Here is an 11,256-nt window from a genome sequence, read left to right on the forward strand (position 1 = left end):
GCGTGCTTTTTGTGACAGTTTGGGAGTTCATTTGTCGTTTTCATCCGGATATCATCCTGAGTCTAATGGCCAGACAGAAAGGAAGAATCAGGATGTTGAGCAGTTCTTGCGTTGTTTTGTGGCAGACAATCAGGAGGGGTGGTCAGAGTTTCTGCCACTTGCTGAGTTTGCTCTTAACAACCATACATCCTCTTCTGCTGGTTGTTCGCCTTTTTTTTGTTGTTCTGGGAAACATCCGTCTTTTGGGTCATTCTCCAAATTGGTATCGGCTGTGCCTGAGGAGGAGAGTTTTTCTGGTGATTTGGAGAGAGTTTGGACGGATGTGCGTGGTAATCTTCAGGAGGCTAACAAAGAATCTAAGAGGTACTTTGATAGGAAACGGCAAGAGGTTTTGTTTGCTATTGGTGACATGGTTTGGTTGTCCTCTAAGAATCTGCGGTTGAGGATTCCTTCTAAAAAATTGGGTCCCAAGTTTGTAGGTCCCTTTAAGGTGCTTCAGGTAGTTAACCAATCTGCTGTTAGGTTGGAGGTTCCTACCTCCTGGAAGATTAATCCGGTGTTTCATGTTTCTCTGTTGAAAAGAGCTTATGTGTCGGATGGAGACGCCTCTGTCACTGTTCCTCCGGAGGTGGAGGACGGGGAATACGAAATTTCCCGCATTCTAAATTCTAGACGGTATAGAGGGAGTTTGCAGTATCTCGTCGCTTGGAAGGGTTTCGGACCCGAGGATAACTTATGGGTGAGGGCGGATGATGTTTCTGCTTCCAGACTTGTCAGAGCGTTTCACAAGAGGTTTCCTGATAAGCCTGGGCCTAGGGGATCTGGAGGATCCTCATAGAAGAGGGGGTACTGTTAGAACTCTCCTGTTAGGTTTTTTCTATCTTGCTGGTCACATGACCTTTTTTGCCTATTTAATCCTGCACCGCCCTCCTGGCCTTGCTGGACTTCATTGTAATTTCTACTCTTGAGCTAGCTTGGAGCTCTGTTACCTTTCTCAGTCAGTTTTTCTAGGTCTTCGGACCTCTATGTTCTATGTTGTTTGTTTGTCTTATTTCTGCTACAATTTCTGCTAGGAGGTGTCCATCTTTCTCCCAGTCCCTAGTTCTTGTAGGGATCCCTTCCTCACATCTATAGGTCTTCGTTCAGACTAGCCGAGGACTTTAGCGGGTCTGATCGCAGGATCAGGTTCCCTGTTACATCGTAGGGATCCAGCTTAGTTCTATTGTAGGGACAGATCTCCTGTCTTTCCTTAGTGCTTGTAGCAGATCATAACACACACAGTTTCTTGCACTGCCCCTCCTCTGAGCTCAGCCAGGCAAAAGTCACAGGGTCCTAGTGCTCTCCTGCTGTTACCACATTTCACACTCTCACATGCCACCCCACTAGAGGTTGGCGTCCTCGACACACCTCCACACTCAAAGTCGTCTTGTGCATAGCGTTGTGGAGGTTTACCCGCCGTAGCTCGAGTAGTTCTCCTGAGACCCACACCAACAGGCTCGGCTCCCGAGGGAGCAGAAGTCTCTTCAACGGGAGCCAATGAGACTGCTCCCTCCTGAGGTGTGGCGCCCTGAGCCACATCATACAGATCAGGTAACTGACCTGATTCCCCGTTCTCTGAAGGACATACCACATTCTCAATACTCTCTCCACACTGGGACAGATCAATCGCAGGGGGCAAGTAAGCAGGGGCGGAGGCAGACCCACCATCAAATTCAAGAGCATTAGGGATGCCCCCCCCTTGGGACACGGCCTGTGGATCCGGGGAAACTGCGACGGCATCTTTAAACCTGCACCGTTGTAGCATGTTACGATGAAGATTACGGGATGGTCCCCCTGTCCCCACCGGTTCGACCTCGTAGACTGGAATCTCAGGGCTCAGCCATTTTTTTACCAAGTATGGAGTTGCCTCCCACCGTTCTCTCAGCTTTCCGAACCGTTGTTTGATTCTCACCAACACTCTATCCCCCGGGTAGAAAGGCTCGGTTTGCACGGGGCGCGTGTCCCTATGGGTCACCTGACTGAGTCGATCACCCACCACCTTATACACCACCCTCAATCGCAGCCGTTGTTCCCAAACCCATTCTGATGTGGTCCGAGGGCGATTGGAGGAGGGATCTGGCATGCTCAAATCCTCAATATCCTGCCCTGGCCTCTTGAACATCAACATGTGTGGTGAGTAGCCAGTAGTGCTGTGCACTTTATTATTGTAGGCTCACATCAATTCGGGAAGATACTCAGGCCGGCGTACCTGTTGTTTACCCTCCAACATCCTCATCATCTGCAACAGAGTCCGATTAAAGCGCTCAGAAGCTCCGTTACCTTGGGGATGGTAAGGTGTCGTTCTCGACTGTGCGACACCATACAGCTGGTATAGCTCCTTCATCAATGCCCCCTGAAAACATGCCCCTTGATCCGAGTGTATTCTTTGCGGATACCCAAACACCTGAATGAAATATTGACACATGGCTTCAGCTGCCGACTCCGCCGTCTGATCTTTTGTCGGCACTGCTACAGCATACTTGGCGAAGTGGTCTGTCATTACCAAGCAATAGGAATACCCAGACGTTGAGTATCCTATCAGGACATAGTCAATCATGAGCAGCTCTAAAGGAGCGCAAGTCTTAATAGATTGCATGGGTGCCCGCTGCTCAGGGCTCTAACTGAGCCCACAGACCCGACACTGCCGACACGCCTCTGTCACCATCTCCCCCAATTCTGGACAATAGAAGACTCACTGTAGCCACTGGAGTGTCTTTTCACTCCCAAAGTGGGCCCCCTTCTCATGCGCCTCGCGAGCGACCACCAGACCCATCCCCATAGGAATTACTAGCTGGTACCGCCGGTGCAGCAGCTCAGATGGCAGGTACACCTTAAGGTACAAGAGGCCCTGTTCCACGCACAACTTATCCCTCTGTCGCAGTAGTTTCACTCCTTCCACGGACAACTGGGCCTTTTCCTCTGCACGCGGCCAGACCCCTTTTTGTACCCAACTGCGCACTAGTGCAATGTCAGAGCAATCGTTCTGCTCCTTCGCCCGATGGTCTTCAAATGAGGCCCCGAACACCACAATGTCATCTAGGTATATCAGGACTGATTCAAAATTCAGATCGCCTAAGCAATGTTCCATCAGGCGCTGAAAAGTTCCCGGGGCGTTAGTGAGCCCGAAGGGCATCCGGTTGAATTCAAGAGCCCCATTGGTAGGACAAACGCCGTCTTGGCTCGATCTTTTTCGGCCATTGGTACCTGCCAATAGCCACTTGCTAAATCCAACATCGAGAAATATTTGGCCTGACCCAATGCCGACAGAGACTCTTCTATGCGAGGTAATGGATATGCGTCCCTCACCGTGTGAGCATTCAATTTGCGATAGTCCACACAAAACCGAAGGGTCCCATCCTTCTTCCGCACCAAGACCACAGGGGCCGCCCAGGGGCTCTGGCTTTCTCGGATCACTTGGTTGTCAAGCATACTGGCCACCATGCACTTCACCTCTTGATAGAGCGTTGGGGGGATTTGACGATAACGTTCCCTAATAGGAGGAGTATCCCCTGTGGGAATCTCATGCTCAATTGTCCGAGAACAACCGAAATCCTCTGCATGTCGCGAAAAGGTCTCTTTATGTTCCCACAAGACCTTCACCAGCTGCTCCAATTGCACGGGGGTCAGTTTCTCCCGATCCACTCCCATCTGGTCCATGATCACACGACCATTCCATTCTTCGGTAGGAGATTCGGTCTGGCCTACTTCGACCGCGAATGTCCAGGAAGACTGTCCATCTGGGCGAAGTTCAAACACTGTCTTATCAGGCACCTTCCCTGCTGGCAGGAACAATTCTGCCAGAATGGTCCCAGCAGGAATTGTAACAGCCTCATCTAAAACATTGACATCTGACTGGCACCCGTCCATTCTTCACAATCGCCAGAGACCGGGCCACAAGCCCCTTGGCGAACGAGGACTTCTCTGGGGCTGGCTCGATGAGTACTTCAAGCCCATTTAGTCTCTGCGCAGCCCACACCGGTAGCATTAAGAGTTCTTCATGCCGGGGCGCTAGCGAGATCGTGGTCCGCGATGGCACTCGGACCAGGCCCACCCGACCCCCAGGGACCACACTCTTCAGGAGATCGCAACTCAGCACTAGACGGTGTAACATTCTCTGGGTGGGTCGATGGTGGGTAGCACATGCCCAGTATCAGGGTCCCTCACTGGCATACATCTGATGATTTAAATCTCACAGAACGTTCATTCCGAGCATCACCTCCATCCCTCTTCTGGGAGCATGGTCCACCAGCACTATCCCTTTCTGACCCAGCTCTTGACCAAACATTTTCAGTTGCATCCACACAATTCCCTTCTCCGTCAGTTGGCCATTGTTAGCGGCTGTAAGCCTTATCACTCGGCCGTCCTCGGGAACCACGAGTTGACTGAAGTGCCTTTCGTACACCTCTAAGGGCATTATGGTACATTCGGATCCTGTGTCGACCAAGCATCTCATCTTCCGCCCTTCAAACTCTGCTTCCAGCACTGGACTGCATGCGAACAAATCTTGTTCTTCCCGTCGAGGGCTTTGTGGGGGGTGGGCCGCTGCTGCTCGCCCTCTCATGGCAGCGGCTGGGAGTTTAACGCCGGCGAAGGAGGCTCCGGGGCTGCAGACATCCGAGGGGGGCGACCTGGCAGATGGTGGAACCACCATTCCAGAGGACGGGGCGGGTGGCCCTTCCGTAGGAGTAGGGACCGGGCCAGCTATGAGTTTAGACACCTCCAGCTTTAGCTCCTTCAGTTCAGCACGCAGAGCCTGTACAACGTTTACCAGTCCGCCCCCTCCTGAAACTGGCACCAGACCTCCTTCCCACTGTGCACTGGCCCCTCGGCCACCAGAGTAGACTCCTCCTCCCTTTCCACCGCGGCCCGATAAATCTGCCAGAAGGATAATTCTGGGGTAGCTCGGGACATCTCCATCAGTTTGTCTCGAAGGAGTCTATTGGCTAACCCCGTTATGAATTGATCCCGGAGTAAGCGGTCTACCTCTCGGAATGCCCCCATGGCCCCTGGGTCTAGTCGCTGCACCTCATTCAACATTTCCTGTAAAGTGTTCGAATACTGCATCAAAGTCTCACATTCCCTTTGGGGCCGATTGAAAAACAAGGAACGAAGCTGGGCCACACGACCCCGGCCTCCTGAACCCCCTTCTAACAGCTGCAAGATTTTCTCTAACGTGCTCCTCTCTGACTCTGGACGTACCATCACCATCCGCCTAGCGTCGCCCTCTAGTGCATTTAATGCCAACTCTGCCCATAATGTGGGGGCCAGATTACACATCCGCAGCACACTCCGAACCCTCTCAGCCCAATCCTGCAACGGCATGTTACGCCCGTCGTATTTCGGCACGTGCTGGAGTAAAGCTCCTACCGGCACATATCCTCCCACAGTCGTCGCGGCTGCCAGGGGTTCCGCTACCAGCGGGGGGGCTGCTGGTGCGGCAGAGTCATTTCTTCCCTCGCCTCTGTCCATGACAAGCACTGGATCCTGCCGACTACGCCAAAAATGTAATGACCGGAGGTCCGAGAGAGATCCAGTGAGTTACAAACTGAGACAGAGACAGAAATAAACAACACTTCCTTTACTAAAACAGGGATTAGAATAAAATTCAGTATTGAATGAATCAGTCTCAGGTTCTGCCTGGGACACTGTCTCTACTAAATACACACAATCAGGAAAAGCTGAAATCAATGTGCCAATCTCAAGGTTTCCAGTTTATGTGAATTATTCTAGTGATCTGGAACAATTTTACCTAAACACAGTGTCAGACTAGTGAGGGCGGTATATGGGGACCCCCTGAGATGGCACACTGAATACAATCCTACCACTATGAACAATAATAATGCATGAAACTATATCAATTGCTCTTATACCCTTATTATCAGGATACCTGGGTATCTTAAAGTTATGGTACCATTAACCTCAGATGCAGTCTATCACAGGCCTGTGAATCGTGGTGGCTGCAGCTAGTCCCGGAAAACTTTGGCACCGAAACAAAAACAAAGTTCACAAAAACAGCAAAAATTCCTTGTCTTGTCGGCCGATGCCGAGCCCACACGCCGGGGACTTTAGTCCTGTAGCCTCAAATTAAGGTCTGGGAAGATCTATTCACAAAGTCTTGTCAATATCCTCTCAGTGGAAATGGCACCAGAAACCTTCTTTCTTCCCGAAGTCTCTCACTCTTTTCCAGTACACCAACCATGTGCTCCGTCACAGAAATGAATTCCTGAGTCCCTTCGTTTATCACTCAACACGTGACTCCTTCAGCACAAAGTCTCTATTCCACTCAGAATAGACTTCCACAAAACTCCACAGAGCCACACAGCTTTCCCAGCTCAGCACTTATTCTTAAACAGAGAAAGGGGTAAACTGACTCCACAGGAAAGAGTGTAAAGACAGCGTCTTAATGCAGCTCCTTCTCACAGACTTCCCTTCTAGACTGTCACACATGAGACGCTCTTAGAACACACACAGTTTCTTGCACTGCCCCTCCTCTGAGCTCAGCCAGGCAAAAGTCACAGGGTCCTAGTGCTCTCCTGCTGTTACCACATTTCACACTCTCACACGCCACCGCTGCTTCAGTCACCGCTCTGAGAATACAGAGCAGCGGCTGTAACCGCGTCCCCAGCCCTAACTGACTGCCGGCCCCAATGCAGAGCCAGTGTCAGTCAGGGCCGGGAACGTGATTACAGCCACCACTCGGTGACTGAACCAGCGCTTGCGACGCCCACATGACTGAAACTGGAATGCAGCTATGGAGAATAAAGTTCAGCTATGTGTGGCTGCATTTTTTCTGGTGACAGGTTCCCTTTAAACCTGAAGCTGCATGAAAATCATGACTCACCAAATTTGTTATAGTTCATGCCACATGGAACTCTTATACTTAACACTTTATGGAAGACTTCACTCAGAATTTAGTACATGAAATAATCAGAATTGACCATTATCACAAATTGGTACATGTTGTTTTTTTAGCAACATCAGTGAAGTGTATATTTTGAGCTTCATTCCGTTTTACATCTATGTATTGCGTGTTTTTTGTGGTCCAGATACTGTATCTGTATAGGTAAAATTATATTCTGACACCATGTGGCTAGTTGTCTGACTACAGACATTTTCAGTCTGCTTTATTTCTGGAGGTATTTGAATCAGCTCAGTATTCTGCTTTACATTTGTTATATATTGTATCGTATCTATCCTAAGTAAGAGTATATGCACACAATGGGCCCAATTCATCAAAGCTTTCACACCACAGTTCTGGCATTAAAGCTTTGAAAAGTTGCAAAATTTAAGCTCAAGTTGGAGTTGCTCCTAAATTTTGTGACTTTTGTCGTTTTCACGCCAGTTTCTCCCAGTTCTGACAAAATGGACAAATCTTTGATGAGATGGGGACTTGGCAAGGTCTATTTCATGAAGAACTGTGGTGTTTCTTATGCTAGGAATCTTACTCCAGTCCCTGACTGAAGAAAGATTTATAGAGCGGCGCAGAGGCATACGCCAATGTCATATGCTCCAGATTCACAAAGTGGCATGCACCTCTTCATGAATCAGGAACATCTGTCTCCATCACATCTCCACATTAAGACTGGCGAGAAAATCATCGGTCTTGATGAATCTCGGCCAAAGTGTTTTAGAAACCAGAGTACCCACTGAGATTGTCCTGTAAAAGACACTTCAGGAAAATGCAGGCAGTGTTTTTCCTGACGTGTCTTTATTGACACCTTTGCGGCTCGTGTTTTATTTTTCTAATTGTATGAATTAATAGTGAGCCTGAAGAATCGACTGGTCACTTCATTTAATTGCCTTGCGGCTTTGAAGACATACAGCAGTGTAAAGAAACTCAAAGAAATTGAACATACAGTGGCTTGCAAAAGTATTCACCCACCTTGGCTTTTTATCTATTTTGTTACATTAAAACCTATGTTTAAATATTTTTGTAATCTTATTTGTGTGTGATGCATCAGCACTAAATAGTCTAATTTGGTGAAGTGAGAAAAAAATAGGCACAAATTAAATTTATGGGATTAAATAACTAAAAATTAGCATGTGCATATGTATTCACCCCTTTTGCTATGAAGCACCTAAAAATTTCTGGTGCAAGCAATTGCCTTCATAAGTCTCATGCTTAGTAAAAGGAAGTCCACCTGTGTGCAATCTAAGTGTCTCGTGGTCTGTCAATATTTACACACCTTTTCTGAAAGGCCACAGAGGCTGCAATATCATTAAACAAGAGACACCACAAACCAAACAACACCATGAAGGTGATCTACAAACAAGTCAGGGACAAAGATGTTGATAGAAGTCAGGGTTGGGAAATTAAAAAAATCCCAATCTCTGATGATCCCCACCGAGCACCATCAAATGGAAAGAACATGAGACGATAAGAGAGAGTCGCCCATCAAAACCCTCAGCCCAGGCAAGGAGTGCATTCATCAGAGAGGGAGCACAGAGACCAAAAGTAACCCTGGAGGAGCTGCAGAGTTCCCAAGAAGAGACTAGAGTATCTGTCCATGACACCACAATAAGAAGTACACTCCATAGAGGTGGTCTTTATGGAAGAGTGGACAGAAAAAAGCCTTTACTTACACACAAATAGTGTAAGGCTCATTTTAAGTTTGCAAAAAGACATGTGGGAGACTCCCCAAATGTATGGAGGAAGGTGCTGCTGTCAGATGAGACCAAAGTTTTACTTTTTGGCCACCAAGGTGAACGCTATGTCACAGCGTTCAAACCAACACAGCTCATCACCCCAAGAACACCATCCCCACAGTGATACATGGTGGTGGCAGCATGATGCTGTGGGCATGTTTTTTTGGCAGCAGGGACAGGGAAAATGGTTGAGTCAAGGGGAAAATGGATGGTGCAAAATACAGGGAAATTCTTGAGCAAAACCTGCTTCAGTCTGTCAGTGATTTGAGACTTGGACGGAGGTTCACCCTACAACAAGACAACGACCCAAAGCATACTGCTAAAGCAACAGTCGAGCGGTTTAAGGTGAAATGTGTAAATGTACTGGAGTGGCCTAGTCAAAGCCCAGACCTTAATCCAATTGAGAATTTCTAGTCAGACTTGAAGATTGCTGTTCACCAGAGGAAACCATATAACTTATAAGAGCTGGAACAGTTTTGCCTTGAGGAATGGGCAAAAATACCTGTGGCAAGATGTGGAAAGCTCATACAGACTTATCCAAAGCGACTTGCAGCTGTAATTGCCATAAAAGGAGGCTCTACAATGTACTGACTTTAGGGGGGTTAATAGCTATGCACACTGAAGCGTTCAGTAATTTTGTCCTATTTGCTGTTTGCTTCACAATAAGAAAATCAAATGTTCATAGTTGTAGATATGTTCTTTACATGAACTGATGCAAACCCTCAAAAAAAAGTGAAATTTCAGGTTGTGAGGTAGCAAAACACAAAAAATGCCAAGGGGGTGAATATTTTTGCAAACTACTGTACATACCAGAGGATACTATGTAATAAAAAATGGCACTTTTATTGGTATTATTTATTATTATAGCACCATTTATTCCATGGTGCTTTACATGTGAAAAGGGATATATACTTAATAAAAACAAGTACAACAATCTTAGACAATAGAAGTCGCTGACTGGTACAGGAGGAGAGAGGACCCTGCCCACGAGGGCTCAAACTCTACAAGATATATAACAAGAGGTTGCTATATACCGTATTTTCGGACTATAAAAAAATTTTTGTAGGAAAGTGGAGGGTGCGTCTTAATGAGTCTGAATGAGGCTGTGGCTGTAAATTGTGTCGGGTGTGGGGGGAACGGCGGAGGATTGGGGCACAGGAGGCAGGAGCCGCTGGCTGCGGCTAACACTGTGCCAACTGCTAAAGAAAATGAATATTCACTGCTCCCCCAGTGCACCCCATGGGCGTGGGGAGCACTGAATACTCATTCTCCTCAATAGCACACACAGTGTCAGCAGCAGCCGTTGGCTTTCTGCAGCGGCAGGGCGATTACGTGTGCCCTCTATTAAAGAGCATGGATATTCACCACTCCCCACTCCCATGGACATGGAGCATAGTGAATATTCATTATCTTTAGTAGCTGGCACAGGTGATCGCCGAGCCGCAGCTGGAGCCGCGGCTCTGACTGACCCTGCGCACTATTAAGGAGAATGAATAGTCACTGCTCCCCACGTCCATAGTCCCAGCACGGATAGCAGTGACTATTCCGGAAGCTGATGTCTGAGGGCACATGGCAGTGACGTCATGCGCGGCTCATACGCGAGATCAGCTGCTGGCAGCAGAACAGGATGCAGCACTGGAGCAGAGGGAAGGAAGGGGAGTAGAATCGTTTATTTTTTTTTGTGCACGGTGATGGGGATGGGAGTGCCATGCATACCAGGATGGGGGTGCCATGCTTACTAGGATGGGGGTGCCATGTATACCAGGATGATTTATGAAATATAAACTAAAATGACGGTTACGCTTTAAAGGTTAACCCTCTTTGTAATGTATATTCTGCAGTTATGGGGTTAATCTGTAGGTTAATAGCGTTACTAACCTGCCCGTTGCCTGCACGTAGTAATAGTAATCCTATTAACCTGCAGATTAACCCCATATCTGCAGGTTAATAGTGTTTTTTCTGGTGACAGATTCCCTTTAAACCTTAAAGGAGTTGTCTAAGATCAGAAAAAAATATTGCAATTTCTTTCTAAAAACATTCATTGGCTTGGTCTGGTATTGCAGTTCACTTGCATTCAATTGATTAGACAAGAGTTGCAATTGCAGATACAAACCATGGAAAATAATGATGGTATTTTTGGCACTTGGTGAAATATAAAAATATAATAAAAGAATATTCAATGTATCAAGGGCAAACAAAAATGCAATGGGTTACATTCTCATACATCTAAAGTCATAGATGTACTATGACTTTAATCAGCACTGATGTGCTGCTGAGCCGGCTGTCAGTCAGTGTCGGGGAGCAGTTACAGCCGCCGCTCATCATGTACTGAGCAGTGACTAAAGCTGTACTAGCCACGCCCCTATGACTGAAAGCTCTTGGCTGCATGGAGGAACAAAGTTCATTTCCTCTGGGCAGCCGGCCTGTCAGTGTGCGGCCAGGCAGCTTTAGAACATTATTAACCTGCAGATTAACCCCATATCTGCAGTTTATAGAGTTGGGGAACATGACAGGTTCCTTTTAATGATCTAGTCGCATCTTACTTCAGCATCATTAAGACTGCTGTACAAA

Source organism: Phyllobates terribilis, unplaced genomic scaffold (genome assembly GCF_046119375.1).
Source record: "Phyllobates terribilis strain yellow unplaced genomic scaffold, ASM4611937v1 Scaffold_11__3_contigs__length_659146591, whole genome shotgun sequence".
NCBI lineage: Eukaryota > Metazoa > Chordata > Amphibia > Anura > Dendrobatidae > Phyllobates > Phyllobates terribilis.